This window comes from Musa acuminata, chromosome BXJ2-4 (assembly GCF_036884655.1).
Source record: "Musa acuminata AAA Group cultivar baxijiao chromosome BXJ2-4, Cavendish_Baxijiao_AAA, whole genome shotgun sequence".
Lineage (NCBI taxonomy): Eukaryota > Viridiplantae > Streptophyta > Magnoliopsida > Zingiberales > Musaceae > Musa > Musa acuminata.
Genome location: NC_088341.1, coordinates 4,847,940 through 4,858,623, shown reverse-complemented (window position 1 = coordinate 4,858,623; position 10,684 = coordinate 4,847,940). Strand labels below are relative to the sequence as shown.

At 34.7% G+C, this 10,684-nt stretch overlaps 1 long non-coding RNA gene across 1 annotated transcript; it reads left to right on the top strand.

The window, feature by feature from the left end:
• The first annotated feature begins 243 nt into the window (after window positions 1-243).
• On the top strand, window positions 244-2,701 carry LOC135609626 (uncharacterized). Its single transcript, XR_010485819.1, has 2 exons — window positions 244-603; window positions 2,306-2,701. It is a non-coding gene; the product is annotated as an uncharacterized LOC135609626 (long non-coding RNA).
• The last annotated feature ends 7,983 nt before the right edge of the window (window positions 2,702-10,684 follow it).

Below are 10,684 nucleotides of genomic sequence, written 5' to 3'. Positions count from 1 at the left end.
ATTATTTTATTTAACAATATAAAATAAAATGCTCAGTTACCTGAATGCGTTTTTAAATTCGATTTTTGTATTATTCATCTCAAATTTGATCAGCGGATATCCAACCCTGCTTAACGGGTCGGATCCTTATATGAAAAATCCGAGTCTCCTGCCACCGTGGTGGGACCCGGTTAATTCCCAACAATCACCGCGCAGCTATGTATTGCGGGTACGTTGTCTACGGGTATGAGTAGAAAAGAAAAAGTCGCCCTAAATCTCTAATCCACGTTTCTTCCTCGCCGTCGACTGCCTCGGAAGAGAGAAGGGGAATGGTAATGGTCACGGCATCGCCGGCAGCGGCGTCGCGCCCTCCTCTCGCTATTCCGCACTCTGGTTCCACTTTCCCTCTTGGACCCCGTTGGCGCCGGGCTCTGCTCGACGTCCCGGCGGCGAATGGGGCTCGGCCGCAAGGCCGCTGGCGACGCGACACCGCTGTTCGGTGCGAAGGCGGTGCCGCTGCTGCTGGGCAGCGGGTCCTCAGGACGTGCAAGAACTGCAAGCGGCAGTATGACCCCGCCCTCAACCATCCCTTGGCCTGCCGCTTCCACACCGCCCACTTCGGCGGTCAGTATCCTCCTCCCCTCATTCCAATTTCCCTTCTTTCATAGACATTGCTTCTTTATGTGGATCTTTATACGAACTACGAGGAATGGTTGCGCAGACCTGTATGATATCCGCTACCACTAATTCCTTGAAGTACGTGACGATTGACAACTACCTCTTGTATGAGAATTTTGATCGTTTGATGGATTTGTGAATCGGGAAAAGGGGAAATTAATGTATTGTAGAACAGTCCGATTCTATTGATGAATTGGCGATCAAAATACTGGGACCTCATAAGCAGGTTGTTATGGCCCCTTAGAGACTTCTTCAAGAATTAGGATGACAGCTTGAAATGTTCAAGTACCTACAAATCAACAACAGGCAGCTAAGATCAACGTTATTCAGGAAAATTAGACGAAAAGCTTAAATTATGCCATTTAATAAGCTTTAAGGGTCATTATTATTTTAGGGGTTGCCAATAGCAAGAAGGGATTGCCAGTTGCAAGTTTCTACCCATTAAATATGTCGTTCATTATAGCTACATTTTCTACCCTTGTAGCTATACATAGTGGGAAAAACCAAGATTTGAATTTTATGGCAGAGGATCATGCCAATGATCTGCTGCCACAATTGTGGTGACTGGCATAGATTAGCATAACCAGTCTCTTTGCCGAGCCAGAACAATGTTGGCATGCCCTTGATATGTCATGGGATGCTGTGCTGACATATACCATTGTGTGCACCATCTTCTATTCGTTTCAACACTTTTAAATGAATTTTACTGTGATCAGATCACATTATACATATTGGCTTGTTTGAAAAATCACAGAGTAGGATGCCTGGGTGAGGACACAGTCTCTCAATATGTTTCTCCCACATTTATTCATTTAATTTGTTCCACTCATAGGCCTACTTGTCAGTAAGGTTTTCCCTACTAATTTATACACAACAGTTGTTTCTCGGAATACTCATACTAGCTTGCATAACTTTGTTAGAAATTTAGCAAAATTTTATCACCAATCATCCTATATCGACTAGTAACTTTCCAAACCTTGGTCAGTTCTCATTTAATAGGTACCCTACTATTCAAAATATATTGTTGCAGCCTTTCTTGGTCCAAGTCTAAAATCAAGTGGTGGTGGTCATTTGTAAAGATCTGATCAGTGCATGTTTGCACTGGGTTCAGCCATCATTGTCCCTTCTCCATGATTTTTCTTTGTTAGTTTGTTGTATATTATGAACCTTGTTCAAGAGTTTTGTTTTAATACAATTGAATGTATGTAGCAGCTGGTCAAGGGTATATATGATAACAATTTGGATGTTGAGCAGGAAGGGAAATGGACTGTTCCTTATTTCTAAATATTTTTCATACACAACCACGGCTTTCAACTTGTTTGATTTAGCAGACGCTGTCGGATTCTGTAAATTTGTGTGTTACCAGTCCTTGTTCTTCCTCCTTCATGTTCTAGTTAATTATGCATGTTTAATTTACATTTCTGCATAACTGCGATAGAGGTTAGTATACACATGTGGCTGATATTGGGTATGTGCATCGGTTCATCTTCTCCAGTTAGCCTATAGCTTTTTTATGGAAAGCTTTTCCTTGTTTCGATGCACATACACTTGACATTTCTTTCGAGTGTCGATGCTTAGTTTCCATTTCCTATTCCTTGACCAAGTTATTAAGCTCACCTATTCTCAGTAACATTTTGTGAAATGCTAGGAGAAACCAAGAGAAAGTTTGAGAGTGTGTACACAGGAGGGACCATGGACACCCCTGACTCTGGCAAAGTGTTCCAGTACTGGCATTGCTGTGGCTCTGAAGATCCATTTGATGCTGGTTGCACAGCTGCTCCTCACTGCTCTTATGATGACTGATATCACATGGTTGGCCTTCGGTACTTATCAGTAATGGACAAAGTCCTTCCTTCTTCCAACAGACGATCGGCTTTGATTCTGTAGCCCAAAGCAAAACGATGAACATCATGTATAGAAGCAGCTGAAGCATCGACCATGGATCTTTCTTTTCTCATACCTTGTGCTGTATAATTTTACAGGCAACAATCCTGTTGTTGATACATTCGGCTTCTAATTTTATTATGCAGTTGAATTATATTCACTTGCTGCCAAACTGCAGCTTTGTATTACAACAGTAGGCCCAACCTACAACCAGTGAAATGTGCAACAGTACACCAACCAGTTGATATTTTATGTCATTAAATGTCAAGATATAGATGCCATTATCTTCATTCCATTCATTTCAGATTCTATTAATTCTCGGAGAAGAACAGGAAATGAAAGCAACATTCAGCCAGTTCTGCACCATCCTCTACTTCGAGATAAGAATGAAAGTGGAAGGCACAAGTTCATCAGGATGTTGTCATTTGAATTCTTTTTTTTCTCTACCTATCAGAGATAAAATTGTTATCCCAATTCACAGTTCAAACCCAAACAGAAGTGTAAAACATTAATGTTACAATATTACACTGTAATTTGAGAGAAGAACACACGACTAGCACCAGTCAAACACCTGATTCGATCATTACCTCCCATACCATGAGAACCTGGTAATAACTTCTGCATAGAACAGAAAGATTAAATGGCAATGAAGCAGAAGAACCAATAATCAACTAAGATGTCGTCGTGCGGTTTACTTTATGAAGTGATTCATACGTTATTTTACAGATGAGAGCAGCAGAAATACAGGCAGAGAACAGTGCGAAGGTCCTTATTTCTAATCCTGAAATGGATTCATGATAGCAGCCAAAAAGAAGCCAAGTGTGCAACTTTGTTCTTTCACTTCTATCATCATTCAAGATGTAACATCAAATCCAAGAGGAGTAGACTGAAAGAAAAACCAAACATGACCTGAGCCACCAATCAAAAGAAAACACTTCAACGAGGCAAAACCCTAACAAGAGAAACTGCTGTAGTTAAGAGTTGTCATTATAAAAAAAAAAAACAACATATTAAAATAAAAAAAAGACAGAGTTTCCTTTATTTTTTGAACATAACAAAGCCATCAAAAAAAAAAAAAACAGGAAGAATTTCCCATAGCAAGAGAGAGAAAGTGGAAGTCCACAGATAGATGTAGAGCTCCCTTCAATCCAAATAAGGGTCAGGCTGGGCTGATGCAGCTCCTGAGTTATGCAAACCACAAGCCTATCCCAAACCATCCATCAACCTTGTCCTCAAAACATGGAATAGGGCAGTGGAATCCATAAACCAGCAGCTGTGTCCACCCATCCAAGTCCCTTCTTTGGACTTCAAGGAGCTCTACCTCCACCTCCAACCCAAACCACTCCACACCCAATCAATACTCGCAAACATAAGCAGAAAGCAGCAGTCCAGCAAAGAACAAGAAACAAAATACTACTTGCAAACCACATCCAACATGGTACAGCCATATAAACCAACAACATATGGCAACAAGCGAACAGAGGTTCGGCATGCAGCAGCCGAAGGACCCATGAATCCATGAGCAACCGATGAGAGAAATGAAGATGAAGAGGTGCCAAGCAAAGCGGCTCTTTTCATCTCCCCAACTCTCTCTCCCTTTCTCCTCCTCCTCCAGCAAACTGCTCCTCATTTAATAACAGCAGGCTCAAATCTTGAGAACCCCTTGGGAAGCGGGTTGAATAGATGCGTCTGACCACCTTCACATGTCTTGATGGCACGCTTTCTCGTGTTTCCTCCAACCCATTTACCATGCCTGCCCATAAACAAACAAAGTAGAGATGATAAGACGCAGGTAGTCACAGATGGAGGTTGACGACATGCATTATTGGTGGCCGGTGTTCCTACATCCGGTGAGATAGCATCTACCTTGCTTCATCATTTCCTTTCAGTACCTACGTAGCCTCATGCATGTATTCATATACGTAGGCCTCGTGATGTGCGGCCGAAGAATGCCGACCATTTAACCATACTTCCTCTTCTCGAGGAATAACATAACAGCGTTTGATCGAGTGTCATGTACAGACATGTCGTTCGACGCTCAAAGGTGTCTACATACCGTATGTATTCGTAGAGAAAAAAAGATAACGATGTATAGAGCAGCAGAACATATTGGGACTTGAGCCTCAAGTGGGAAACAGAGCGCGAAGCGAGTCATGAGTGCAAACTACTGCAAAGGAAGAAGAAAAGAGACGAGGGATGGGGACAGCACTTCGACAGAGGAAAACAAATAAGAGCAAATATATACATAATTTTCATCGACTGCATTTACGGTTTTCTTTTCTTTTGGGGGTCACATTTACTGTTAATATGAACGGTGGGGATGAAGCTACCGTAACGTATCAACGGTGGATCTTCCGTCGCATAGACATATCGTGAGTAGGCCGCGGTCTCCTCCAACTCGATCCAGAGCGAATCTAGCGTTAGATCCTCGTTGCAGTCGACCGGTTAATATGGGTCCCACGGGATTGAAACCGGTCCGGTTCGGCTTGTTGCTAATTTAGGATTCATTTGAAATCAGAATATAATGGATCCATGAATTTGCAATTAATTTTATGAATATTGCAGCATATCGATTTTCTTCGAGTAGCAAAAATTACTCCTATGAAACTGAACAAATATACCACCAAATGGTTGGATATTAATGATAAAAAAAATAAATCTATCCCTAATAAATTAAGATGTACGTAAAAATAATATATTTTAATTAAAACATTAGAATAAAAATCTCTTGGAACACATTATTGGTATATTGTTAGTCTATCAATTTGACATTCAACTCGATTCAATTTGATTTCGTATGATTCATTTCAATCATCTTAAAAAAATTTTATAATATAACTTGTATGATATAAGAAACAAACTAAATATATCAAATCGAGTTCAACCTTCAACCTTAGATGGGCCTCATCTATAATCTCCAAAACTTAGCATCATCGCTTGAAGTGTCAATATGATAAAAAAAAAGTAAAAAAGAAAAAGAAAAAGTGAGTGCAGAAGTCTGAACAGAAATCTAATATTTCCAAAATTTTATGTAGAATTGATTTTTGTTTTCCAATATTTATTGGAAAGGGAGTTAGATAATGTTGGGTTGGGTGGGGAATGAAAGCTCCCCCTAACTGCTGTCTTTGGTGCCCTTTCACTCACCTGCTTTAAGCTGTGCAATTGATTTTTCCCTGTATTAGGTTGGCTGTGCAACATCAGCCACTTATGGACTGAAAGCTATGTGTGAGCTTGCTGAGGCAAATGGAAGACTACTCCTCCTGCCTGCCCCTCTATCCTTCGGTGTGGCTTGGATGGATGATGGCAATGCATTGGTGCATTGATGGGTGGTGAGTTGTCTGCATCACTTGGCAGGAGAATATTTGCATGAATTATTCATGCCAATAATCTCGTGGTCTTGAAACAATCAGCAAACCTAATCAACTGTTGCATATATGAATTGGTTTCATATGTATGTCTTCGAGTGAGTGTAGGTCTTTTTAGAACATTGATTTATGGAGGTCAAATAATGAGGTCATGATGAGCATATGATGAGCATTGAATGCTCTAACTTTAAAACAATAAATTTTATTTTTAAGTTTATTCTTATTATATTTTTAAAAATAATTAATTTTAAGTTCGATGAACGTATGTATAATTCATCATGAATTTAATATTTATTATAATTTATATTTACTTTTTAATAAATTATGATTCATTAATTAAGTGATCGAGTGATCTAATATACAAGGGAGGATCTATACAAGTGAAAGGAAAGAAAATGTTGAAGCATTCTTGTTTTTAAACCTTATCAAATTTTTAAACCTTATCTAAGAACTATTGGTTCTTAGATATCTTTTGAAAAAAAAAGTTCTCCCATATCTTTTTTTTTTTCTCATCCTTTTCTTTTCTTTTCATCTTGTTTCACATTATTTGGAATCAGAGCCTCGCTATGCTTTTAGAGTATTTCATTCTCATAACAACTAAAAGGGGTAGAAAGCAACATGGGAAACGAACGATACAACCAATAGAGATGAAATGGATAAAAACCAAAACACTAAGGAAATAAGTTAAAAAGTTTACTGTACACCTTAAACATTAAGAAACTCATAGTCCTAAAGGCTTAAGCGATGGATTCCTTTGCATCCAAAGAAACTGTGGATAGGTTTTTTTTATATAAATGACAATATCAAATTTGACTTACTAGAGTTCCATTGACTTTAACCTTAAGAGTTTTTTGATTGAGTTAGTGTGGTTGACAAATTGTTTGAGTACAAGAAGATTCTCGAAGATCAAAAAGTAAAATTAATTATTACAAAACTTTCATATTATACTTTAATTTAATGGGATAAGGTGCAATACTTTCGGAAAGAGAATACAAAGATTTTATCTTAAGATAATATAAAATCTTGGCTTCATGAGAAAATTTTTCTATCTAATTATGTTTAAACTGTCTTTTCATAATTTAATAATCTTCAGTAAGATAGTAAAATCGTCATCAACTATATTAAAAAATTATATAAGTTAATGATCCAAAATAATACTTAAGAGATAGAAAAATAAGTTATTATAAGTTAATGGCCTATGAGTTATGATTCAAGATAAAATGGAGATCCAGTGACTATCGAGGTTATCTAATGTTTATCAATTAGTATTACAAGTTAAAACAAAACTTGCTAGAAGTGGAGAAGTATTCTGATGTTCCTTTACATTCCTCTTCTCAAGTGTGACTCTACTCAGTATAATGCTAATGGATCAAAAGCTAGTGAAATTATGAAAAATACATCAAAATTAACTCCTACCAATTATGTAGGACAATATAGTCACACCGGTCACCTTCCTACTTGCTTTAAAGATAAATAAGTAGGAGACTATATGAACCAGTGCTCAAATAGACAAGTTGATACATGAGTTAATTTTGTCGAAGAAGAAAATACCAATGAATAACCTGAAGATATTAAAAAACTAATATATGATGAATGCCGCGAGGAGGCTTCTAAAAAAATTACACCCAAAAAAGATGAATGTTTAGTAATTCATAGAGCACTTATTACTACTCACATATGATTCTAACGAAGAATAACTATGAAATAATATTTTTAAGACATGTTGCAAATCTCAAGACAAAATTTATTATTTTGCTATTGATAATGGCAATTGTGAAAACATTATGTCTTAAGATATGATAGATAAGATCAAGCTTAATATAGAATCACATCCTAAACTATATCGGATTGTATGGTTCAAGAAAGACAATGAAATACGAGTTACTAATCGATGCCTAATTTTTCTTCGATGGAAAAATTTTATAAAGATAATATGTGATAGAATGTAGTATCAATAGATGTTAGCCATAGACTCTTAGGAAAATCATGGCAATATGATAGATATGTTATATATAATAGTAGAAATAATATACATACTTTTAAATTCAATAGAGTTAGATTTATACTTTTGCCAAATAGTTTGCTCTCAAATATTGAACTCAAAGAAATGAAAATAATTTTTTTTATTTTAAATAAGTTTACAAGAGAGTGAAGAAAGTGAAATTGTATTTATATTAATTGCTAAAGAATGCATGTAGGCTTTTGAAATTCTTGGTGAAGTAGAACCTATTTGGGAGGGATTCAAATACATTTGCTTCAAAGAACTTTTTAGTGGCCTACCTCCTTATACGAATTAGATTCAATCAATCTAATTTCAGAAGCAATCTTATTAAATAAATCTCACCATCAAATGAGTTTTAAAAAGCATAAAATATTAAATAAACAAGTTATGGATCTACTACACAAGGGTTATATTTAGGAAAGCTTAAGCTTGTGTATTGTTCCAGCTCTATTGACTCCTAATAAATATAGAACTTGACGGATGTGCATCGATAGTCGAGCTATCAATTGAATTGTCATAAAATATAAATTTTCTATTCTACACGTGGAGGATATGTTTGATATGCTTGTTGGTGCTTAATTTTTTTTTAAATTGATATTCAAAGTGATAATCATTAACTCTATATTAAATCGAGAGATGAATAAAAAACTGCTTTTAGACTCCAAAAGCCTTATATGAGTTGCTAGTTATGCCATTTAGACTTTTAAATACTTGAGCATATTTATATAATCAAATTGTATATATATATTGTGAAGTTTGTTATTATTTATTTTGATGATATTATTATTTATAGTCATAACATACTTGATTATATTGAACATTTAAGAACTATCCTATCATCATTGAAAGTAGAAAAGCTATAAGTAAATCTTAAGAAGTGCTCATTGATGATCTCTAACCTAGCTTTTCTAGGCTTCATCTTAACCTCAAGTAAACAACTAGATTATGAGAAAATTAAAACTATCCAGACTTAGCCAACACCAACATCTCTACAAGATGCTCGAAGTTTTTATAGGTTGGTATTCTTTTATTATCAATTTATTTAGAATTTTAGTACTATTATATCTCCTCTAGCTGATTGCATAAAGAAGTGATTCAATGGACACTTGAGGCAAATAACAGCTTTGAACTACTAAATGTGAAATTATCCACTGCTCCTATTATTATATTATCAAATTTTTAAAAAATATTTAAAGTTGACATCCACTTGTATTCTTTAGTGAAAAGCTTAATAATACAAGAAAAAACTATTTAACCTATGATATTAAATTTTATGCTATTGTTCAAGCACTATGACATTGGAGACCTTATTTGATCCAAAGAGAATTTATCTTAAATTATGACTATAAAGCTCTTAAACATATAAATTCTTAAACAAATCTCAATATACAACATGCAATATGGGTGGTGTTTGTACAATAATATACTTTTGTCTTAAAGCATATGGATAGAATGTGTAATAAGGTTATAGATGCACTTAATCGATAATTAGTGTTTCTTAATATAATTCGAGCCCAGCTAAAAGAATTTTATAAAATAAGAAATACCTACTCTAATAATAAAGATTATGGAGAAATATGAAAGTTATGCTCGAAGAGTTATCATAAAAATTATGTTATTGAAGATTGATTTCCCTTGCATGAATTCAACTTTGTATTGCTAAATTTTCTTTAAGAGAGTATATTATCCAAAAATTATACTCTGGTAGATTATGAGATGATTTTGGGAGAGACAAAATAATACTTATTGTCAAAATAAAATATTTTTTATCAATAATCTATTAAGATGTTACACATTATGTAAACAAATGCAACAGAATATACCAAACTTCTAAAAAGCAAACTCAAAATCTTGGTGCATATACTCTTTTGTCAATTCATAATATTGTATAGAAAGATATTAGTATGGATTTTGTGATTGGTTTATCGAAAACTAAAAGAGGCACGGATTCTATCTTTATTGTTGTTGATCAATTTTTCAAAATGACATATTTTATTCCTTGCAAAAAGATTATGTATGTTTCTTATATTGCTAATATTTATTTTAATGAAGCAGTCAAACTTCATGAAATTCCTAAATATGTCACGTTAGATAGAGGTACTAAATTTTTTAGTTATTTTTGGAGAAGTTTATGAAAGAAATTTGTCACCAATAATAGTAGTGTCTATCATCCTCAAACGTATGGATAAACTAAAGTTATTAATAAAACCTTGGGTAATTTGCTATGATACTTTACTAAAAAAAATTAAAATAATGGGATCTCATGCTGTCACATATTAAATTTGCTTATAACTCTATGATAATCATTCTACGAGCAAGAATCCATTTGAGAATATTTATAGTCGTATTTCACTTCATTATCTAGTCTTACCTGAATCAACTTTATCAAGTTTAAAAGGAGAGGATTTTACTATTACTATGACAAAAATTCATGAATAATTAAAGAAAAAGCTTAAAGCTAATAGTCAAGTTTGCAAAAAAAATACCAACAAGCATCATCGTGTGATGATCTTTGAAGAAAAAGATCATGTTTGGATTTTTTTTTTTATAAAATAACACTTTCAAGCAAGAACTTACAATAAACTGAAAGAGAAGAAAATTAGTCCTTATCGAGTTTCAAAGAGAATTATTGATAATACTTGTAAGATTGAACTTCCTCTTAACATTCATACTCATTCCACATTTAACATTCATAATTTATTTTACCATAACAATAATGACAATAACTCATGATTAAGTTCTTTCTCACATGGAAAGAATGATATAAAGCATAGTG